The 22,009-nt window shown below is 36.7% G+C and overlaps 1 protein-coding gene across 3 annotated transcripts in view; it reads right to left on the bottom strand.

Annotated features, from left to right (window-relative positions):
* SUPT3H (SPT3 homolog, SAGA and STAGA complex component) overlaps positions 1–22,009 on the bottom strand; it is a 399,531-nt gene that overhangs the window by 154,720 nt on the left and 222,802 nt on the right. The gene's annotated exons all lie outside the window — the stretch shown is intronic.

Genomic DNA, 22,009 nt, shown 5'->3' with positions numbered 1-22,009 from the left:
CAACAATACTCACACCATCACATCCTGAGAAAGCAGACAGCATAGAGAAGACAGAACCCTCGTCCTTCAGAAATGCAAGGTAGGTGCCCCAGCTCAGAGGTCTCCTCTAACGCAAGCAAAGACCTAACCACTCCCCTCCCACTGTGCTTCCTGGGGACTTTGTAGGGCTTCAGCTGGCTTACTCCTGATCATCCTACTTTGTAAAGATCTCTTCATAAGAAAAAGGCTTTCCTTCCAGAAGTGGAAGGAAACATTCCATTAAAAGGTAAAGGTAAAGTGAAAATGAAGTCGCTCAGTCGTGTCCGACTCTTTGGGACCCCGTGGACTATAGCCCACCAGGCTCCTCCGTCCATGGGGTTCTCCAGGCAAGAATACTGGAGTGGGTTGCCATTTCCTTCTCCAGGGGATCTTCCTGACCCAGGAATCGAACCCACGTCTCCTGCGTTGCAGGCAGACGCTTTAACCTCTGAGCCACCAGGGAAACCCTATTAAAAGGTAAAGTTTTCATTAAAACGTGTTAAAAACAAGTGAAAGAGCAGTGAAGCAATTTGGCAAAAGTCACATGAAAGAAAAAGGTGCATGACTGGTGCGTGGAAACTGGCACAGGGACTAGAAGGCTGAAGGCCGCTGATCCTAAGGTGAGCTCTAAGTGAATGTGGCCGATAACCAAACATCACAGAGACCACGCTAACCAAAACAAATACACCCAGGAATAATAACAGTTCTCTTGTAGGGATGTTAAAAGGAACGAGTAGTCTTTTATTTCCTTCTGTGGATTCACAAGGCAGTGATATTACTGAAAGAGAAGTCATGGAAAGGTAACTCTTCAAACTGTAGTCACGTAGATGAGGTTAAAATGAAGTAAGCATGGAGGTTAAAAACCAATGAGTTAATTGAATACTAGGCCCTGGTTTGTTCAAGATGTATTTATTGAGCACCTGAAAGTGAAAGTCATTCAGTCATGTCTGACTCTTTGAGACCCCATGGACTCTCAGTCCATGGAATCCTCCAGGCCAGAATACTGGAGTGGGTAGCCTTTCCCACCTCCAAGGGATCTTCCCAACCCAGGGATCGAACCCACGTCTCCCGCATTGCAGGCAGATTCTTTACCACTTGAGCCACAAGGGAAGCCCAAGAATACTGGAGTGGGTAGCCTAGCCCTTTCTCCAGTGTACTTGACCCAGGAATTGAATTGAGGTCTCTCCTGCATTGCAGGGGGATTCTTTACCAACTGAACTATCAGAGAAGCCATTAAGCACCTAGTATATGCCAACCACTGGGCCTGGAAGTGTATGTTATGCTAATTAGAAGTAAAGCAAGCAAGCAAACAAGAAAAAAAAAATGCTTCCTAAACTCATGGATTTACAGATCATGCTTATTTTTTTTTTAGTAAAGATGCATAATAAATAACAGCAGATGTTACAAAATTTTGATTTAAAATAAGTTAAACAAGTTAATGCTGAAAATCAGAGCTGAGTGATAAGTACCATAACTCGTACCCTGTGTTGAAAAGCACGTCCAGCTAACACCTTGGCGAAGGCTACACAAGGAAGGCACACACTACACTGAGGTTACTCATCTGGAAAGAGTCCCAAGACATCGCTACGGATTATGTAAAATATAAGAAAGAAATCTAAAGAAAATATCCCAACTAGTTCTGTCAGATATTAGCCATGATTAATTTCCAGCCTAAAGGCAAATCAAATTGCCTCCTAGTCTCTAAATCAGGACTTGGAGAAAAGCTCACGTTTCAGAACTTACCTAGCAGAGTCTCAGCTAACATATGCGTGCTTGCAGCATCTCTGGGGATGACCCATATGGGATCATTGATATTTACTTGAATATGCGTTTATCAGTCAGGGGGTTGGAATGAAAAAGATTAGCAAGTTAAACTGGGTAACTGGAGAAGAGAGGAACTGCTATGAAGTAATTTTTAGCAAGAGAAACAAGATGCAGCAATGTATAATATAGACCCATTTTTTATTTTAAGAAAAGCAACAATAGGGACAAACCTTGTATATGTTAAAGTTTCTATATATTTATACATATATAAGCTAAGTATACATAAGTATGTAAGTTATAATGTACATATATAACTTAAATAAGTGTAGCATCTAAGATAAAAATATAATTTGAAGAGGCATGATTTTTAAAAGTTTTAAATATCTATTTCTCGTTATAAAAGCTAAAACTTACTTGATAAGGATTAAGTTGGCAACTAAATTACACCTCACTGTAATTTTTTCAATGTTATTTTTAACATTTTTAAATGATATTAAAAATCTTAGCATTATTTTCAGTGCAGCATTTAACTTAGATTTAACCACTAGATATTTCCAGAAAAAAATTATGTTTCTGTTCTTTAAAGTGTATTTTAATTAACATTCATTTTCCAAGAACACTGATTTGAAAGGGCTATTTCACTTCCCTCTAGCGCAGAGAAAGGATCCCATTTAAACTTTTGAAGGGCACAGTAAAAAATAAACAAGTCTGCTGAACATAATTTCCTTTTTATTCCTTCTGAAAAGTTATGAAATAAAATCTATTATTTAATTACACTGGATCAAGAAACAGGAAGAAAAAGATGCACTTAAGTCACAACACTCCTAAAAGAATAAATTACTCTACTTCCTCTGGGAAGAAAAGTGTTTTAATATATGGATAGACATTGCCTAAATATTTCAAATCTACTTTCCTAAGGTGTGAAAGGCTTTCAACAAAAATCAACAATAAAACAGCCATGTAAAATTGAAGGAAGAAATTTAAAAAAACCTACTTGCTAGGATTGATTTATAAGTGTCCTGTAGTATTAAAGAATTTAGGTTTTGCTCTGAAATATTTCTATCAGTTTACTTTAAAAAAAAACACTCTGATATGCACAGCTAGAAAAAATTTTATTAGACAAGTAGGATTAATCTTTGCTGTGCTTGAGTAAAATTTACAAGAGGTACCAAATTTACTACAATGGCTATAGAAATAAGAATAAAGGCGTTCAGATTTTTTTAACATGCAGTAGGATTTTGGAGTTGGTCAGACTCTAGCAGGGCACCAGGCATATGAGCAGAGATGCACAGATCAGACTGGATCACTGCCTTCATATGATCTGCAGCAGAGATCAACAAGCTCTTTGTGTAAAGCATCAAATAGTAAATATTTTCAGCTTTGAAGGCCACTCTGTTGCATCTACCCAACTTTACCCAACTTAGCACACATCTAGCTACATGTTCTATGAATGAGCATGGCGGTGTTCCATGGAAATACCATTTAAAAAACAGGCAAAGGGCCGATTTCATCCACGTGTCTTGGTTTGCTGGCCCCCAGTCTAAAGTATTATGGAGAAAATATAAAAATGATACTGTGTTACAAAAACAACGCTATTCTATAAAGTAAAACAAAAGTAGCACTCAAAATCCAACAAAAACTTGAGTTTAAATACATGCTTCATATATGGAAATGCAGATACAGAATAGTTGGGAAAACACATGATTAGTTATATTAGCTATTCACAAGTTTCGATGTGATCTTATAAACTATTTTATTAAAATAGCTTTTAGAGCTTTTGATCTTTACTTGCAAAGTGTATACCTGTAAAATCCTATCTTCTAACACTTTTACACAGACTATAAGCACCTAAAACAAAAACTTTTTTCAAATAGATATTTGTACTCTTGAGCAACACACTAAATGCTGTATTTCTACTATAGTCTCCTGATATGATCAATAATTCTGCTGAATTATGGAGAATCACAACTTTAAGATGCATAATTAATTAAATATATTGACAGTGAGAAGGAATCCAGAATATAAATCCACAAAGAGCCAACAGCTTTAGATTTGTTACATTGAAATTAATTAGCCCTCCTCCCTTGAGAGATTTTCCCTTCCTTTGTATGTGTGGTCAAAAAGTTGGATGTCAGTCTCTTGATGTGTTGTTTATTTCTTCCATTTCAAAAGTGAGTTAATTTTAGCCAAGTCAATTTTAGCCAAGAAATCTCAACAGAGAACAGGTAGCTATTTCATGTCACATCTTACAGAAGCAAGACTAAAGCAAGCTCTGGCCTTCAATTTGTCTTCACTCATTCATTCTCTCAACAAGTATTGATCGAGTGCCTCCTATGCATTGTACTCTGTGCTAGGAACTTGGTTGCCATATTGAAAAAAATAGCCATGGTCTCTGTCTTCAAGGAACTTCCATTATGACCAGGAATGAAGAAATCTATACGTTAAAGATTTATAAGTCATAATGATATAAGGGAAAACTGGATTGTTGACACGGGAGACACCTATATTACACAGAGGTGTCAAGGAATGCCTCTCAAACATTTTAGACATTCACGCTGCGAGCTGAGACCCAAGGATGACAGGAATCTAGTCAATCACAGAGCACTCACTGGTGAGAGAGTGGTGAAGAGCAGCATGCAGGCAGGGGAAAAGATGCTGAAAGACCCTTCGACAGCAAAGAACTTGGCTTGAATGAGAAACTGAGACATGACGACAGTGGGTTAAAGCAGAATAAAAATGAACAAATGAGGACATGGAAGGGCAGTAGTCAACTCATGCTGGCCATTATAAGACGTGTGAATTTATTCTAAGTGTAATGGACACCACTCAAGAATTTTATGCTGGTTGACCACATTGATTTATCCAAATTGGGACCTTTTGTTACCATGAGGGCATTATGAGTAATTGCACCTGGATAACTGACTCAAATGAGATTGTCCTAAACAGAATAGCTACCAGGTCTGCCTGCATCTGAAGAACTCTTGCTGCTGTGAGGAGATGGGATGGCAGGGGGGCAGAGGTGAAGCCAGGAGGCCCTGGCTCCAGCCAGTCCTCTAAGGGAGGGTGGAAAGTGATGATGGCACTGGAAATGGAAGCAGTAGATGGGTATTTTGGAGGAAGACTCAACAGAACTTCTTGATGTTTCATCAATAAGTTTATTCAAGGATAGAACTGGCAAAATGTGAAGTACTACTGATAGGGATGAAGTAATATGTGGGGTATACCAATGACTAAACAATACTTTAGAACTTTTAAAGATACAATGATTCTACTACATAATATAAAACATTATAAAACTATAAACCAATATGTGCATACCATCTTCAGGAATTTTCCTTTTAACTAACCCCTTGTATACCCAAAGTAAACATTTATGCAAAGTACTAGCAAATGTTGATATTAAAAACAATTTTAAGGAAAAGTGATATCCTTAAGTAAAGCTAAACTCAAGTTTCCGGATATCTACTTCCTTAATCTACAAAGATAAATGTCCTCAAAAACAGATAGGTTTTCTTAGATTTGGAATACTTCATTAATTTACAAGTCTGTAAGTTCAAAGTTTAACTCAGATGCATTTCTTTATAAAACTTAAAAATTAATAAATTAAAAATGGCAAACTTTCCAAAACAGAAAGACACTTATGAAATGGAAATTTCAGAGAACACAAAATGCAAAGAGAAAACACTGTCCTTTCACTATTAAAAGACTTTTAAAAAGTCAAACTTACTTAAAAATTCATTTAGTCTAAGTCACCCTTATGGTGGTAACACAAGTAGAATGCCTAGGACATGGTTACTGCTTACTATCTGCCAAGAATAGGGAAGGCACTCTATGTAAGGTATTATTAGGGAAAACTTGCCTTTAGTGCTTAAGAAACTACTAGTACTAAGTTACATACATGTAACTATTTTTATTAAAGAATTATCCCATATTCAACATTTTGTGCTAAAAAGGACTTTACGAGATGGCATTATTCACCTTATCCTCTTAGGTATCTCTACCATTTAATATTAGAATATACCTTCAAAATATTTTTGCTGAATGAATGAATGAATGAATGAATGTGTACAGCATTATTCTAGAATTATTTCAACATGGTATAATAAATATGTCAGCATTTTACAAGTAATTTCAGAGTTGGAAAATAACTTGATTAAAGTCTCACAGTTACTAGGTGATGGCATCAGTAATAAATCCAGGCCTGCTGCTGGGCTGTAGGCCAGATTATCCTACACTGTCAACTGAAAGTATTAGCTTAGGTTCTCAGATGTGATTTCTTCAGTATGAAAACAGAGGCACCATCCCCTAACCAGATGAAGAGTTCTTATAAAGCATGCAAACTGGCATTTCACTTAAAAAAATTATTTTAGTGTTTCAAATGGCTAGTGAAGGATTTCTCAAAGCTTTAATAATCATATAGCTTGCTATCTCTAAGGTAGCCATTCTCAGTTTCACTCTGTGGATTATTTCATGAGAGGAAAAAAGAATGCATGGACCACCAACCCCCTATACTCACTTGCCACTGAAAAAAACCCTCATCATTACTCATGGGAAGAATGGCATCTGAGAAAATACTTTAGAAATGTCATTAAGTAAATTATTAATCCAGGCCATAAAACAGACTAGAGACACTGTCATATTACAAGCCTTAGAAGAAACCAGCTGGCAGACCACCCAGAGACTCCGAGGAGCCCATCAGCGGTCTGTGGGGACCACACTTTGAGAACCAGTGTTACAAGAAATGAAACTGCTTCCTCTTCAGTAATTCAGGAACTCAATTCCACCACCCCCCCCTTAGGGGAACACACTGTCCTTGTACGCCAAAAACATCAAAGTATTAAAGACCTCTAAATTCTTCTAAAATACTGTCATAACCCCAAACTACCTTGTTTATGGGATGCAGTTATACAGTTGTAATTAATAAGGCAGTGAACTTCTGTGTGAACATGTGTATCTGTATAGGATACACACATATAAATGCAGTCCTTACTTAGCTTTTTAGATTTCTGCTTTAACAGCGGAACCATCATCATTCTGAAAAAACAGAACTCACTATATAATACATGAATTTTATTAGATATACCTAACAGAGTCATTTTTAGGATATACTGCTAAATATTAAAAAACAACAACAAAAAGGGGCCAGAAGTATATAAGAATACTATCTTTGTGGAGATAGCTATATTATTTATATAATATACATACATATGTATGTGTGTATATACACACATATATATATCCGTCTATGAATATGTGCATAGGCATGTGTTATACAGGTTTCTCAGGTGGCTCAGTGGTAAAGAATCTGCCTGCCAATGCAGGAGACACAGGTTCCATCCCTGGGTTGGAAAGATCCCCTGGAGGACAAAATGGCAACCCACTTCAGTATTCTTGCCTGGAAAATCCCACAGACAGAGGCGCCTGGCAGGCTACAGTCCATGGGGGTCACAAAGAGTTACCACTGAGTGATTAAGGACACAAATACAATAGAGATGTATCAGTATCACATTATATTTTTAATTTGCATTTCCCTAATGACTAATGATGTTGAGTATCTTTGCACGTGCTTACTGGTCCTTCACAAATACAAGTGTTCTTTCGTGAAGTGTCTTCCTGAGTTTTCTGGTCCAGTTTTCATTGGATTGTCTGAATTTGTTTGAAGAAAATGAAAATGTCTTAGGCAGAACACAAAGGGGAATTAACACACATGCAAGGAAATGATTACCGTGAAATCTAAAAACAGGTCAGGGATAAAGGCAGGTGTTGACTGGAGAGTGGAAGAGTTTAAAATGAAATCGTAGAGGGGGTTCAGTTATTGTTGACAAGGTCCCAGGTACGACCATGGGAATTCTGGCTGAAGCAGGCTGGAGGACAGTATCATCAGAGCAGAGGAAATGAAAGTGAAAGACGGGGTATTGCAAGGATCATGTATATAACTATTGAAACGACCAAGAATTAAAAGAGGAGTATGATGGACAGAAGGAAAATGAACCAGATGTTTTAATATATCAGAGGGAAGAACCTAGGTACTTTTTATGGAATAATATTTTAGTCATAATAAGGAGGTGAAAAAAAAGGTTTTTTGAGGTGAGTCAGTGAGAGAAGATTTAAAACACATTTTCTGAAATGGGATAATTAATAGGGTGGGAGAATTATGTCATTGTGGAATTCTCAGTTTAAAAAAGTGTACTTAAAATAAGGTTGTTATGCTTTGCTTCGTCATATTTGATTCATTCAGAAATTTAAATTAATATTTTAAAAGATTTGGTTTCTCAGAGGTGTTAAGAGCTAAGAAAGATTGTTAAACAGATAGATGTTCGTACCCAGTTTCCCTGAAAGGTTGTCTAGAAACGTGCCGAGTCTAATTCCCAAATTATGGCATGAATATCCTTCAGTGGCCCTGCAAAAATTCAGTCATGCAAATGGCAGAATTCTGTACAGACTGCATTTCTCAGGAGATGATGACCGTCAATATAATTAAACACCGTTGACGCAGACACTCTTATTTAACCAAGTTTAAAGCAATAGCAAAACAGAAACCTCTACATAAATACAGCTCTTAGAAAATGCCCCCTTATTACTAACAGACATTACCTTAGTCCTGCTGTCAGGAGAGACAGACCCACAGACCGGCTGTACTCACCTCACGCTCCTGAGGAGATCTCCAGTGCGCCGGGCACTACGCCAGAGGCTGGGAATGCAGAGGAGACTAAAATGTGGTCCTCACCCTTCAGGAGGTCATGTTTTGATGTGCAAGACAGACCAGAAAAGGAGGGGTGGGAGAAGAGTACGAAGAAGGAGAAGAATGCTCTAGGCAGAAGAAAGTATAAGCAAGGCACAAGACCTAAGTATGTGTGGGTGAGTGAGTGAGTGAGTGAGGTGCAGGCAGAGAAAGTTGGGAGTAGGAGGGAGGGGAACGGGGAGAGAGCGGCAGAGAAAATAAGAAGTCAAGGATGACTTTATGGTTTGCAGTTTTATTGACTTGCTAAGAGGCAGTATCCTCACATGAGAAATTAAACATCAATAGGCAAAGAGGAATTTGAAGGATAAGCTAAGGAATTTGGTTTCAGATGCATATGTGAAGTGCTCATAAGTGTCTAAGACTAGAGAGCGGACCCAGACACATCATAACATAGACGATAATAAGAGCAGTGCCTGACATCAAGCATTTAGAGCCTATACAGTGTTCGACCTTGGGGAGCAAATGTATCTGAAAGGCCATGTTAGAAGCACCTGCAGAGATCTTTGAAACCTCACACATACATACACATTTCTTTTATTTAATCCTAAGGTCCAAACCCTTCTGACTCAAAGAAGGGCATAACTGTCATTGAGAAACATGGAGAAGCGTAGAGCACCACTCCAGCCGCTCTCCAGGTTCTTCATCCTTTCCCCCTCATTGTTCTTAGCTCCAGCCAAACTCATCATTCACTGCTTACTAATTTGTAAAGTTGTTCAAATGCACATATTGACACCTATCTATTTCTCTTGGCCTTGAATGGTTGCCCTCTTCACTTATCCATCTTTTCACTTGAAATCTTATTCAAAGCTCACCCCTGACTTCCTATCCATTATGAAGGTGTTTTTGCTCTTGTAAGAACATCTGCTCTCTCCTTCCGCTGAGTATCGAGCTACCTTGAGTTCTTCTCTGTACTGCACTTACTGCTGTAATGTTTCACAGAAACGAGACGAGAAGCATCAGGCAGGCAGGGTCTGTGTTGTGCTCATCTGTGCTTTGTTTTCCTTCAACATTTAGCACAAGTTTTAGAAGACTGAACTGGAACACATTCTATTCAGAAATTAGAAATTAGTGATACTTCTAAAACTAGCATTTATTACAATGTAGATCCATAATTTTTATTATTTTAAGTTTTTGCAATGTCATATGTGTAGAGCAGTTAAAAAAATCCAATATATATGAGTATACAAATCTATATTAGACCAATATTTTAAATAATATTCACATCTAAAAGAATTCTAGCCATGCTATTATTCACTATTCTGAATTGTTAAATTCTGAGTTACATTTCAAAATCAATTGTGGTACAGTAAGCTTTTTATACTGGAGGTGCTTTTTTGGCAAGGACTCAAATTCTAACTGAAGGGGATGCAACTGGGTGATATTATGTTGCATGAACATCTACACACTGTTAAAATGAAAGTGCTACTGCATATCTAAATTGTCTTAAAACAATTTAAATCCAATTTAAACAGTACTCAGAATCAATCTACTTCCAAATACAAAGTATGCACTTTTTCATGTGAATATACACTGTACCCTGTGTTTGCCCTGAAATATATGACAGGGCAAAGGGCAAAGGATGGATCATTTAACCTAATCATTCAGTCCAGCCCATGACAAACTCAAGATCACTGCAGCACTTTTTAAAAAAGTTGAACCATGTATCTTACAAAGTAATTTATAAAGTCCCTACAATATAAAGTAACACACACTATACTGTAAAAATTAAAATGATACATTAGTATACTGTAATAAATGCCAACTTTTTAAAAGCATAAACTAGAGCATGATGTAAATATTATAAAATAATCATTCTTAGATAAAAACAACCAACAAACATTAAAAGGGAGAACCAAAATAGTGCAGGCTTCTTAGGAGCGGACTTTATTTACAGCTTTTGTCTGTGGTTCCTCTATGTACTTCCCAGTGCCCGGAGCACAGCAGAGGGTCAATACATACAGAATATATTAATATAAAACACTGAATTAGAAACTGGGGAGATAAAGAGAATTACTGATCCTATCACCAGAAACATTACAGAGACAGTAAAACAAGGCAGCAAATTGTGAATATCCACAATAGCAGTACAAACAAAGGTATTACACATACTAAAGCAGAAAGTGTTAAACAACAGTATAACATTCTGAGCAGGGGGAGAGGGTGGGTGGGGTGACACGTTAAAGGCTGTGTTTATATATTAACAGCATGCGTTAGAAGGGGAGCTAGAATTGAAATCCAGGTATCACCACATGGACTAATTTTACAGTTGCAGGAAAGGACTGAGAAAAAAGGATGGATCTGTGGTCCTAATACTACTTAGATTTATAGACCCTTGTAAATTGGCACAGCATATTTGGCTTGGTTTAGGAAGCTTGGGAGGCAGAAAATGTAAATATGATTCATATAAGTATATGTAAACTATTGGAAGGAAACAGTATACGCAAAGTTGCCTCTGTATTTCCTAGAAAGTTCCTGTTAATTTTTTTTTTAAGAGTAACTATTTCAGCATTATACCAAAAGAATCTGAGATATATGAGTAGAGTGGGAGGAAACCACAAAAAAATCCACAGTTTAACAAAATTATATTTTGTAGAGAACCCTTTAAAAAAGTCACCGAATTGGTTTTATTTTTTGAACAATATCTGAACGGTAATATTGAGCCACCTTCTCTGAAGGTTTTAGGTCACTTTGTTTTCGTTGTTTAGTCGCTAACTCCTGTCCGACTCTTCGTGACCCCATGAACTGTAGCCCACCAGGCTCCACTGTTCATGGGATTTCCCAGGCAAGAATACTGGAGTGGGCTGCCATTCCCTTCTCCAGGGCATCTTCCCAACCCAGGGACAGAACTTGGCTCTTCTGCATTGGCAGGCTGATTCTTTACCACTGAGCCACCAGGGAAGCTCTACTCCAGCACAAAGGGACAACACAGTAACTCCATTCCTCCTGCTCAATCATGCCTAGAAAGGAGACTACCAGTAGCTACTGGCAGCAGTATGTGTTAACTGCTGAGAGAGGGAACTTGTTCAGTTTCCTTCAGCAAAGTTATTCAACAAAGTAGTCACATGTCAAAGAGCCATCAGATCAATGCCATGTATCAATACACCATGTTCTGCTGGTACTACAGTTTCCAAGAAAGGACTTCTAACAGGTTTTTAGGTTACTGAATGCATAGAGGAAAAATCTGCTCATTTTCCTTGGCTATGAATCTACTAGCATATCATTATTTATTTCATATAATCTGGAAATTTAAGAGGAAAAAGATCACTGCTTATCCAACAAACCCATTTTATCCAAGCAACAGTCACTATCCAGACAGGAGTTAAAACATGTTGAAATTTATGAGAATTTATAGACCTTCCAGATCAAAAAGTATTTCTCATCTTTTCAGACCACCCCAAAGCCAGTCTGTAAACTACAGGATCAATCTATTCTAATTCAGTGTTCAGAGACATAAGTTTCTGCTGAAGGGGTTGCATGCATGGACAACAGCTGGGAAAACGAAATCCTTTCATCTCAAAATGGAAGCAATTTCTTTTTACAAACTGGAGTGATGACATGGAAGAACTGTCACAACCAGTGTACAGCAGGACGCCCGCAAGTTCAAAACCACCAATGAAATCACAGGAAATGAAGCAGATGTATAAACAGCAAACATCTGAGCCACACAACAAATTTCCTATTCCTATGTCTTCTCTTGCCATTTATTCTTAACATAATTAGTATGTTCACTATACTTAAACATGATAAAGAGTAGTAAACTCATGATTGAAAAAGAAGTTCTCAGTATTTTATTTCTGCCTACTCTTCTAGAAAATGAAATGAAGAAAAGTGGATAAAGTAATAGAAAGATATGTATCTTTATTTCAGGCAGGTTCTTATTTGGCAAGAGTTTCAAGTTTTATTGAATGACAGGAATAACAAAGCCCTGGTTAGAAGACATATGGGAAATCCACATTTTTCTTTATTTTGTAGGACAGTGAACTGAGGATTCTGGAGGTCAACATCAAGAAGCTCTAATCTACATTTTAAAATCGTTGTTCAGAAACATTTAGAAAAAGCTACAAATGTCACAAGTGAGGAAACTACCTAACCAAATAACTTATTATTTGCCTGTTTTTGCTTTGCCCAGTGGTATCCGTTAAAGACTGTTAACCTGCAAACTCAGTCCTTTCTAGGCATGGAGCCAATGCTATCTTCTTAGGCATCAGCCAGAAAGGGTAAAAGAGAGGTAAAAGAGATTACCTCCCTTTATAGAGCTGGCTATCAAGCACTAATAAATTCAGGTTTAATTCAGGGAATACCAACAGCCTCTGAATTTTTTCTGTAGGTCTAGGCATCAGGCATCTTTGTCCGATTAAGCAATATATACTAAATATTAAGCAGTATATATCAAGTTAAGCAATATATGCCAAACATCTAACACTGCAAGTAAGATCACCATTATTTGAGCACTAAAAAATATATATATACTGCCAATTAAACTGATACAATGCTTTCTTATTGGTGCTACTCAAAATTCGGGCCCTGATCAGCACCAGACCACAAACTGCTGTCAGTATTCAGCAAAATAAGAGAAAATGAGTGTTTAGAAACTTTTATAATATTGTGACATCACTATGATTTTTTTAGTATATTTTATAAATGTGGGAAAGGTAAAAAATACCAACAATAAAAATAAAAACCAGACTTTTACTCCAAATAGTTTAAGAAGCACGGACTTAGAACTTTGACTCTTCTGAATCTATTTTTGATGCCGAGTCATCTGGACTCATGTTCCTCTGTTATCAAGGCTGCTCCACAATCAGCTCCTGGGTTTTAATCTCAGACAAGGAAAAGCACTCTTCAAACTTGGATCCCCTCCCCATCTTACCAGAAGGATTCAGACAATGACAGCTGTGTCACTATACATCACTAACCATTCAAACATCAGAAAGCTCAAGGTTAAAGAAAATAATCTCAGAGTTCAGAAAACAATGGTATCATTTATTACTCTGTCATCTTTAAAATTTCTTGATGCTCTCAACTCTTTATTTTTCCCAATACAAGTTTGAAAAAAATTACTTTGCCCCCATGTCTGTTTTTGTCCCTTGTAAACAACATTCTGGCTGACATCTCAGCAGACACTCTTCATTATCTACATAGAAGATGTGTGGGGAGTTCACAAGCAGCATTATTTAAATATACAGATCTCTGGAGCCCAAACAATGTAATTAATCACATGAACTCAACGCATTCTAGAAGCTCAATTTTCTCCATCTTATATTTATATTGATTTGAAAAATTCATTAACCAAATTATCCTAATATCTAAATATGCCCTATTCATTAATTAGGCATTGCCAAAAGTTTAGAGGACATAGTCTACTCTTGGATGTTATTAATGGCTACTTTTTGTTTCCAAGTTATATATAAAAGCCATACACGTTTATCATGGAACGTTTGGAAAGTACAGAGAAGAACAATAAGGATAAAAATCACCCTTAATCTGAAGATCAAATTAATTATAATTAGTTTATAAATTGGGTAAGTCTAGGGTGAAAATAGACTACTCAATAAAACAATTATTTTATTTGAAAAACTAGGAATCAATGTTTTCCTAACTTCACTTATGAGAATCATTAAAATGTTTCTTAAATGAACATAGAATTCTAAGAAATCTTAGAAAAGCAACTGGGCTTCAATCATCACATTATACTCCCACACCTAAGATACATCGGGGCATCATGTTGTAACAACTCAGCTAAATAATTTTAGAAAATACCTAAGATCTTACAGCTTGTGGAGTTTGTGTCTTTATACTTAATTTTGAGAAGAGCAGGAAAAACAGATTAACTGAAATTCTGAAGAGAACTTTAAGATAGCAGTTAGATACAAATTCACCAAAAGTCACTCCATACTGACAAACAGGAGTAACTGGTCTAAGAGTACACAGATGGAAGAGAACAGAAAAGTAGGATGCATGATGGCACCAGCTTGCTGAAATGTTACGGGCAGGTACAGTTTAATGAATTCACTAGTGGACAAAGTGCAATTAAACTCAAAGGAGCTAATAGAAATGGCATATTGATGAATTACACAAAATAATTTAAAAATCATATGGTCTTTTATCCAGTACTCAAAATGTTGCTGAAATATGGGTAACAAATGTGGATGAGAAAAGCAAGCTCCAATATTTACCTTATTCCACAAATAAACATCAATGTACATCACAGATTTAAGCATAAAGTCAATAACCATAAAAATATCAGAAGAAAAACCTGAGAAAGAATTTTTATGACTATGGGATACACAAAGATTCATCGGACAAAGCATGAGAAGTACAAATAATCCAATAAAAACAGGCAGAAAACCGAATAGATATGTCACAAAGTGAGACACATGAATGGCCAATAAACATATAAAAAGATGCTGAATATCATTCATCATTAAGGAATTAGAAATAAAAATCACATGAGATAACATTACATATCCACACTACTACTACTACTAAGTCGCTTCAGTCGTGTCTGACTCTGTGCGACCCCATAGATGGCAGCCCACCAGGCTCCCCCGTCCCTGGGATTCTCCAGGCAAGAACACTGGAGTGGGTTGCCATTTCCTTCTCCAATGCATGAAAGGGAAAAGTGAAGGTGAAGTCGCTCAGTCGTGTCTGACTCTTCGCAACCCCATGGACTGCAGCCTACCAGGCTCCTCCATCCATGGGATTTTCCAGGCAAGAGTACTGGAGTGGGGTGCCATTGCCTTCTCTACTAGAACATATAAAATAAAAAGACTATCAAACCCCAAAAAAGCTAGATACAAGAGCACATTCTGTATAATTCCATTTATATGAAATTTAAGAAAACACAAGTTAATCTATGGTGACAGAAATTGCCTGGGGGCAGCAGGCAGGTTGTGACTGGAAATGAGAATTTCCTTAAGGAATGCAAATGTTAGTCCGAGTTTGGGGTGACAGTTACATGGTAATGAAGAATTGCCTAAGTTCCCTGAACTGAGGAACTAAAATGTACATTGCCTTGTGCTAATTTTATATGCACAAATATGTATATTAACACATCACATACATATATGCATTTATATACACTATCTCTCTACATATAACATATATATAGTCTAACAGAAAGACTGAATTTTACTAAGTCTTCTTTGCACAAGTAATTTAATCAACAAACATACACTGAGTTTCTAGCAGATGCGACATTACTTGTTTTTGTGTTAAACATGAACATATCTTAACCTGACTTAAATGTTCCAATACAAATACTATGTTTAAAGTAAAATACTCTGTAAATCTCCCTCCTAAGGAATGGTAACTTGTCAGTTCTCTGATGACAACATTGTTCAGTGCTTTTTCTGCATCCAAGATATCCCATATTTTTTTTTAAATAGAATAAACTCCTATCTGCAAAAATGAAAACTACAAGTATAATACTTTAATAATTATTAATGTTTGCTGTCAATTACTCTCTATTTATGTGCTTATATATTTTCAAATACTTTTCTAAAGCTAGATAGTTAACCAAGGTCTGAGAAAACAACTTGTATAACAGATTGTTGAATCTTGGTCACAACTGAAATGGTCGTATACTTGGATGGTTAGAATTGACCTTGGCTTCTCTGCCTAAATGGTGTTTGTGAGCAATACTTAGGTTTCCACAGACTAGAACATTTTCAACAAAACAGTGCTAATCACTTGCAAGAGAACCACTGAATTTCAAAATTTTTCTTTGGTAGAGAAATGCTTACTGTCTCCCACCTAGATTGTTATGCTTGAGTCATTTCATTATCTGCTGCATTTTCTTGATAGGAAATTCCATTTCATGATAGCAAAAATCCTCAATGCTGTTGTTAAAGATATTTCAAAATTATGTGCTATGACAAACTCATGTGCTTCTTTGTCATTTCGAAATATCTATGTATAATACAACTGCAAGTTCCAGGCAGAAGAAAATATTACTAAACATACAAGACATACCAAAAGTAGGCAAAATATGGTCCAGAATGTTCCGATTTTTCTAAATTTCTTAGTTCTTCAGAATTTAATTAAAGGAAAAAGTCATCTTGATTTAAAGTTCTCTGAATCATTTCTTATCATAAATAATAATGATCTAAAGTTACTGTGCTTGCATGTACCTAGAATTATAATAAATGCCATGTGTCAAAGAGGGTATTACTAGAGTAATTTTCATTATCTATAGAATTAGTTCCCACAATACATTTAATGGCCTGTTATATGTTTAGCTGGCAAGTATCTACATCTACTAACCCATAATTTTATATTAGAAAATTATAGATCAACCTACTGTTTTTATTTTTACATCCAAAATATATTAATTGTGGCACATACAGTCAATAAATGAGCCATTATTTCTCCAAGGTGTATAAAATACATACATAATGATGCCCACTGCATTAAATTTCCCTGCCAAACAGGAAAACAATTAAAGTTGTGTTAACTATAAAATCAGGATTACATTTATTTTAATAAAAGCAAAAGATTTACCTTATTTTTTTTTTCAACTTCAGATATGCAGTTATGTGAATGGTAACCCAATGCTGACTGTATAAAATATGAACTACGCAGAGGTTTTACAGCTGGTTTTGATCAGCTTCCTTTGTTTAACATTAAAAGTTAACTTCCAGAAGATACATACAAGCTACAGGTAATGGTTACCAGATGGAGATGTTCTTCCTGTTACTGTGTCTGATATCATAAAGAATACACCGTAAGAAGGGGAAAAAACAACAATGTGGGCAGAGATTCTGATGTTTTCTGTGATAAAAAATAGGCTCTTCCCAACTAACGCTGGCCAGCAAAGTCAAAGACTCTTTACCATCAGAATGCTGCTGTACTGTTATAAGAGTACAATAAGGTTATATTCAGCACACATGGCAAAACTTTTACAAAATTTACATAAACACTGTTAATTATTAGCTCTTCTTTCCTGTCAAAATACTTAAGTTGCAGCCTACGGAGTAACATTAATGTTTTATTACTCACAATCAGTTCAGAACAAAAGGTTTGCTCCCCACTGCATATGCCAGGCACCCACGCCATGTCCTGCAACCAGCTAACTTACCGTCAAGCCCTGGGAGTCTAAACGCCCTGTTTCCTACTAGGGGCTCCAGCAAGAGTCTCTCGGCCCCAAGCTATTGCATGTACTGATATTAGGCTATTATCTGAAAACAGCATGAAAAATAAGATCAAAACTTGGAAGAGACTCTCAATTTCTTTTAAATGTGATCTCATAGTTTAGGTTTTTAAATTTCATTTCCTTTCGCTTCAAGGATGCTTATTTTCCTCAAAATGAAATACTCATTTTTCTCGAACTATTCTCCTATCTATAACTTCCACTATCTGACTCCAAAATTATTTCCAGTCTCTATGAGATCAGATATCACTAATTCCTAAGCCAGCACAAAAATCATTTCCTTCATAAGGCTTTTCCTGATTCTTAGAGGAAGAATTAATTTTTCCCTCATTGAACAACTATAACATCTCATATATTACATCTTCATTAGTAGTATATTCATTTCATAATTTATCATATCCTCTGCTGGACTATATATAACCTCTCTAGTAAGGCAGACGGCATCCTATATGGTACTTTTCAAAGGTTTTAGCCCTCACTGTACCCCTAAAGTTCAATATAAGACATTCTGATGAACTCAATACAGTTGAGCAAAGGAAAGACTTAAAATAAGGTATTACTTTGCTTTTTGAGACTGTCTAAATTATAAAGTGAAATAAACATTAAATCATTTTGTAGTATACTAACATATGTTGAGTATCAGAAAAGTAAATCATACTATATTAAAATTCTTATTCTAAGTATATCCAACAAAAATATGCTCATCAAAATACCTGTACAAAAGTAATATTAATAATAGCTCTAATTGGATTAACCCAAAAATTTACTAAAATTAAATCTGATAAGTTAATTGTGCTGAATTTGTACAATGGATGCAGCACTATTTTACAATAGCTAGGACATAGAAGCAAGCAACCTAGATATTCATCAACAGATGAATCGATAAAGAAGTCGTGGTACATAATACACAATGGTATATTACTCAGCTATAAAAAGGAGTGCATTTGAGTCGGTTCTAATGAGGTGGATGAACCTAGAGGCTATTATACAAAGTGAAGTAAGTCAGAAAGAGAAAAACAAATACTGTATATTAACCCATATATATGGAATCTAGAAAGATGGTACTGATGAACCTATTTGCAGGGCAGCAATGGAGATGCAGACAGAGAGAATGGACTCATGGACAAAGAGGAGGGTGGGATGAATGGAAAGAGTAGAACGGAAACATATGCATTCAGTTCAGTTCAGTCACTCGGTCATGTCCAACTCTTTGCGACCCCATGGACTGCAGCACGCCAGGCTTCCCTGTCCACCACCAACTCCTGGAGCTTGCTCACACTCATGTCCACTGAGTCGGTGATGTCATCCATTATGATATGCAAAACAGATAGCCGATGGGAATTTGCTATATGACTCAAAGCTCAAACCAGTGCTCTGTGACAACCTAGAAGAGTGGGATAGGGGACGGTGGGAGGGAGGTTCAAGAGGGAAGGGACATATGTACACCTATGGCTGATTCATACTGATGTATGGCAGAAACCAACACAGGATTGTAAAGCAATTATCCGGCCATTAAAATAAATTTAAAAAATTATACAATGGAATGCCATTGAGCACAGGAATAAATAACAATTGATCACAACTATTGTGATGAATCTCACATGATGAGTAAAAGCAGCTAGATTCAGAAGAATATACACTGTAAGCTTTCATTTATATTATTAGATCAATTAGAATAATACTTATCAGGTTCAATAAACTCCTCTCTTGATACCAAACCCTCTCTCAGTCTTTGACAGTAAAGAGAATGCTGATAACAGTTATGCTGGGATGATGGGCACCAACTAGGACTTCCTGAGCAAGCCAGGACGTGTCACATTTTACAGCAAAAATCCTCTCGAGCTTAAGTATCACATCTGCCTTCACTTTCTCATCTCCAATTCTCTGGGTAATTATTTTGAAAAAGACTTTTTTTCTCTCACCATTGAATTGGACCTATTTTTGTCACATCTTATTAAATGCAATAATCAAGTTTCCAGTTGGCTCAAGGAGTAAAGAATCAGCCTGCAATGCAGGGGAAACAATACGGGTTTGATCCCTAAGTCAGGAACATTTCCAGGAGAAGGAGATGGCAACCCAATCCAGTTATTCCTGCTGGGAAAATCCCATGAACAGAGAAGGCTTGAGGGCTACAGTCCACTGGATCGCAAAGAGTCGGACAGATGCATGACTAAGCAGACGCATGCACTTATGATTTAGACTTAAGTCTTCATTTTAGTCAACTTCTCACCAGGATCTGAAACGTCTTCTCCTTTGGCTACTAGGATGCCATACAGCTCGGACGTATGGGCCACCTGGCTCTGTCTTTATGGCTTTAACCTGTGAATGTTGGGATACCTCCCGCGGCCACTCTCCAGTCATCTCTCTTTTTTCTCTTCTCTTCCTAAGTGATCTCATACTATCTTATGACTTTAAATATCATTTATACGCCAATGACTCCAAAATTTTTATCTTTAGTGCCAATCTCTCTCATGAATTCAAGTCCTCTATTAAACTGCCTACTGGAGTCCTTCACTTAACTGTCAATGACACTACTATACAAAGGTTCATATAGTCAAACCTATGTTTTTTCCAGTAGTCATGTATGGATGTGAGAGTAGGATCATAAAGAAGGCTGAGCACTGAGAATTGATGCTTTTGAACTGTGGTGTTGGAGAAGACTCTTGAGAGTCCCTTGGGTGGCAAGGAGATCAAACTAGTCAATCCCTAAAGGGAATCAACCCTGAATATTCACTGGAAGGACTGAAGCTGAAATTCCAATACTCTGGCCACCAGATGTGAAGAGCCAATTCATTAGAAGACTCTGATGCTGGAAAAGATTGAAGCCAGGAGGAGAAGGGAACAACAGAGGATGAGATGGTTGGATGGCATCACAGACTCAATAGACATGAGTTTGAGCAAGCTCTGGGAGAAGGTGAAGGAAAGGGAACCCTGGCGTGCTGCAGTCACAGGGTTGGACACGACTAAGCGACTGAAGAACAGCTACTTAACTTTAACACAATCAGTGAATTTAACATATAAACGCTAAATTTTGGCCCCAAACAACTATTCATCTAACTGCTCAGACAAACATTCTAGACGTCAGTTTGATTTCTTCCTTATCTTCACATCTAATAATCCTGTCTGTGAGCAAGTCCTGCTGATGACCATACCTTCAAAATAAAGCCAGACTGGATCACTTTTCACCACCAGTGTGAGCTACCACAAACCACATGAGAAGCTTCTTAACTAGTTAGTCTCCCTGCTTCCACTCCTACAGCCAGCTACAGTGATCTTTTAAAAACCTTAAATCATCAAGAAGGTTCTGGGGATTCATTGTACAACAATGTACATGTGGTTGAAAATACTGTACTTCAAATTTAGAAACTGTTGGAATGATGAAGTGAAAGAATTAGTGAATTTACTTCCCTGGACAAAAATACTTATGAAACCCATGTGCTTGGTTTTAAAGTCAAATTCTAGAAGATAAATAAAATACCTGTACCTGAGAGCACAAATCCATTCCCTACTTATAAACTTCAGTAGTTTCCCATTAGACTTCGAACAAAATGCAACTCCTTAGCAAGACTTATCAAAGTAATTCAAACCTTTTAAAAGCTTCTGTCCTATACAAAGTTGAAAAGTGAAAAGTGACACAGAGAAACACAATGCCTACATAATCATGACCTTGCCTACATTTTACACCTCCTCTTCTAGCATTTGACCCCACTTCCTCCACTCCAAACACCCTGAGATTTCTGTTTCTGAAACACATTTCAGTCTTAGGAACTTTATACCTCCTGTTCACTCTGTCTGGAATGATCTTCTCCTAAACTGCTGTATGGTACTCTATTTAACATTATTTACTTTTTTGCTCAAATTTCACCTCCCTCAAAGTAATCTAACTTTCCCTTTCCCTCTTCTTATCCTTCATGATTTTCTTTATAGCAGTTAACATTATCTATTCATTTACTGACATTATTTATTCATTTATTATCTTTCTTGAACACCAAAGAAATTATCTTTATTATTTATTGATTTATTGATTCTTTTATATTATTTATTCATGTATTATCTTTCTTGAATACCAAAATACAAGCTCTGTGAGGGCAGAGGCTTTGTGTGCCATTATATCCCCAGTGCCTGAAACAGCGCTTTCGCAAGTTTCATCAGTAAACCTTTGATGAATCACTGAATGATGGAACCCCTGTGAAGCCAACAATTCCATCCAGTCTAACTCTACCTTGTTATACACAGTATAATTGAGGAGACCGGATTTTACTTATATCAGAATCCACATAATTATACACTATTTTTAACAGAGTTCTACCTTAGGAGTAGCAATATAAAATTGC

Source organism: Oryx dammah, unplaced genomic scaffold, assembly GCF_014754425.2.
Source record: "Oryx dammah isolate SB20612 unplaced genomic scaffold, SCBI_Odam_1.1 HiC_scaffold_11, whole genome shotgun sequence".
NCBI lineage: Eukaryota > Metazoa > Chordata > Mammalia > Artiodactyla > Bovidae > Oryx > Oryx dammah.
This window is presented reverse-complemented; position numbering and strand designations above follow the sequence as displayed.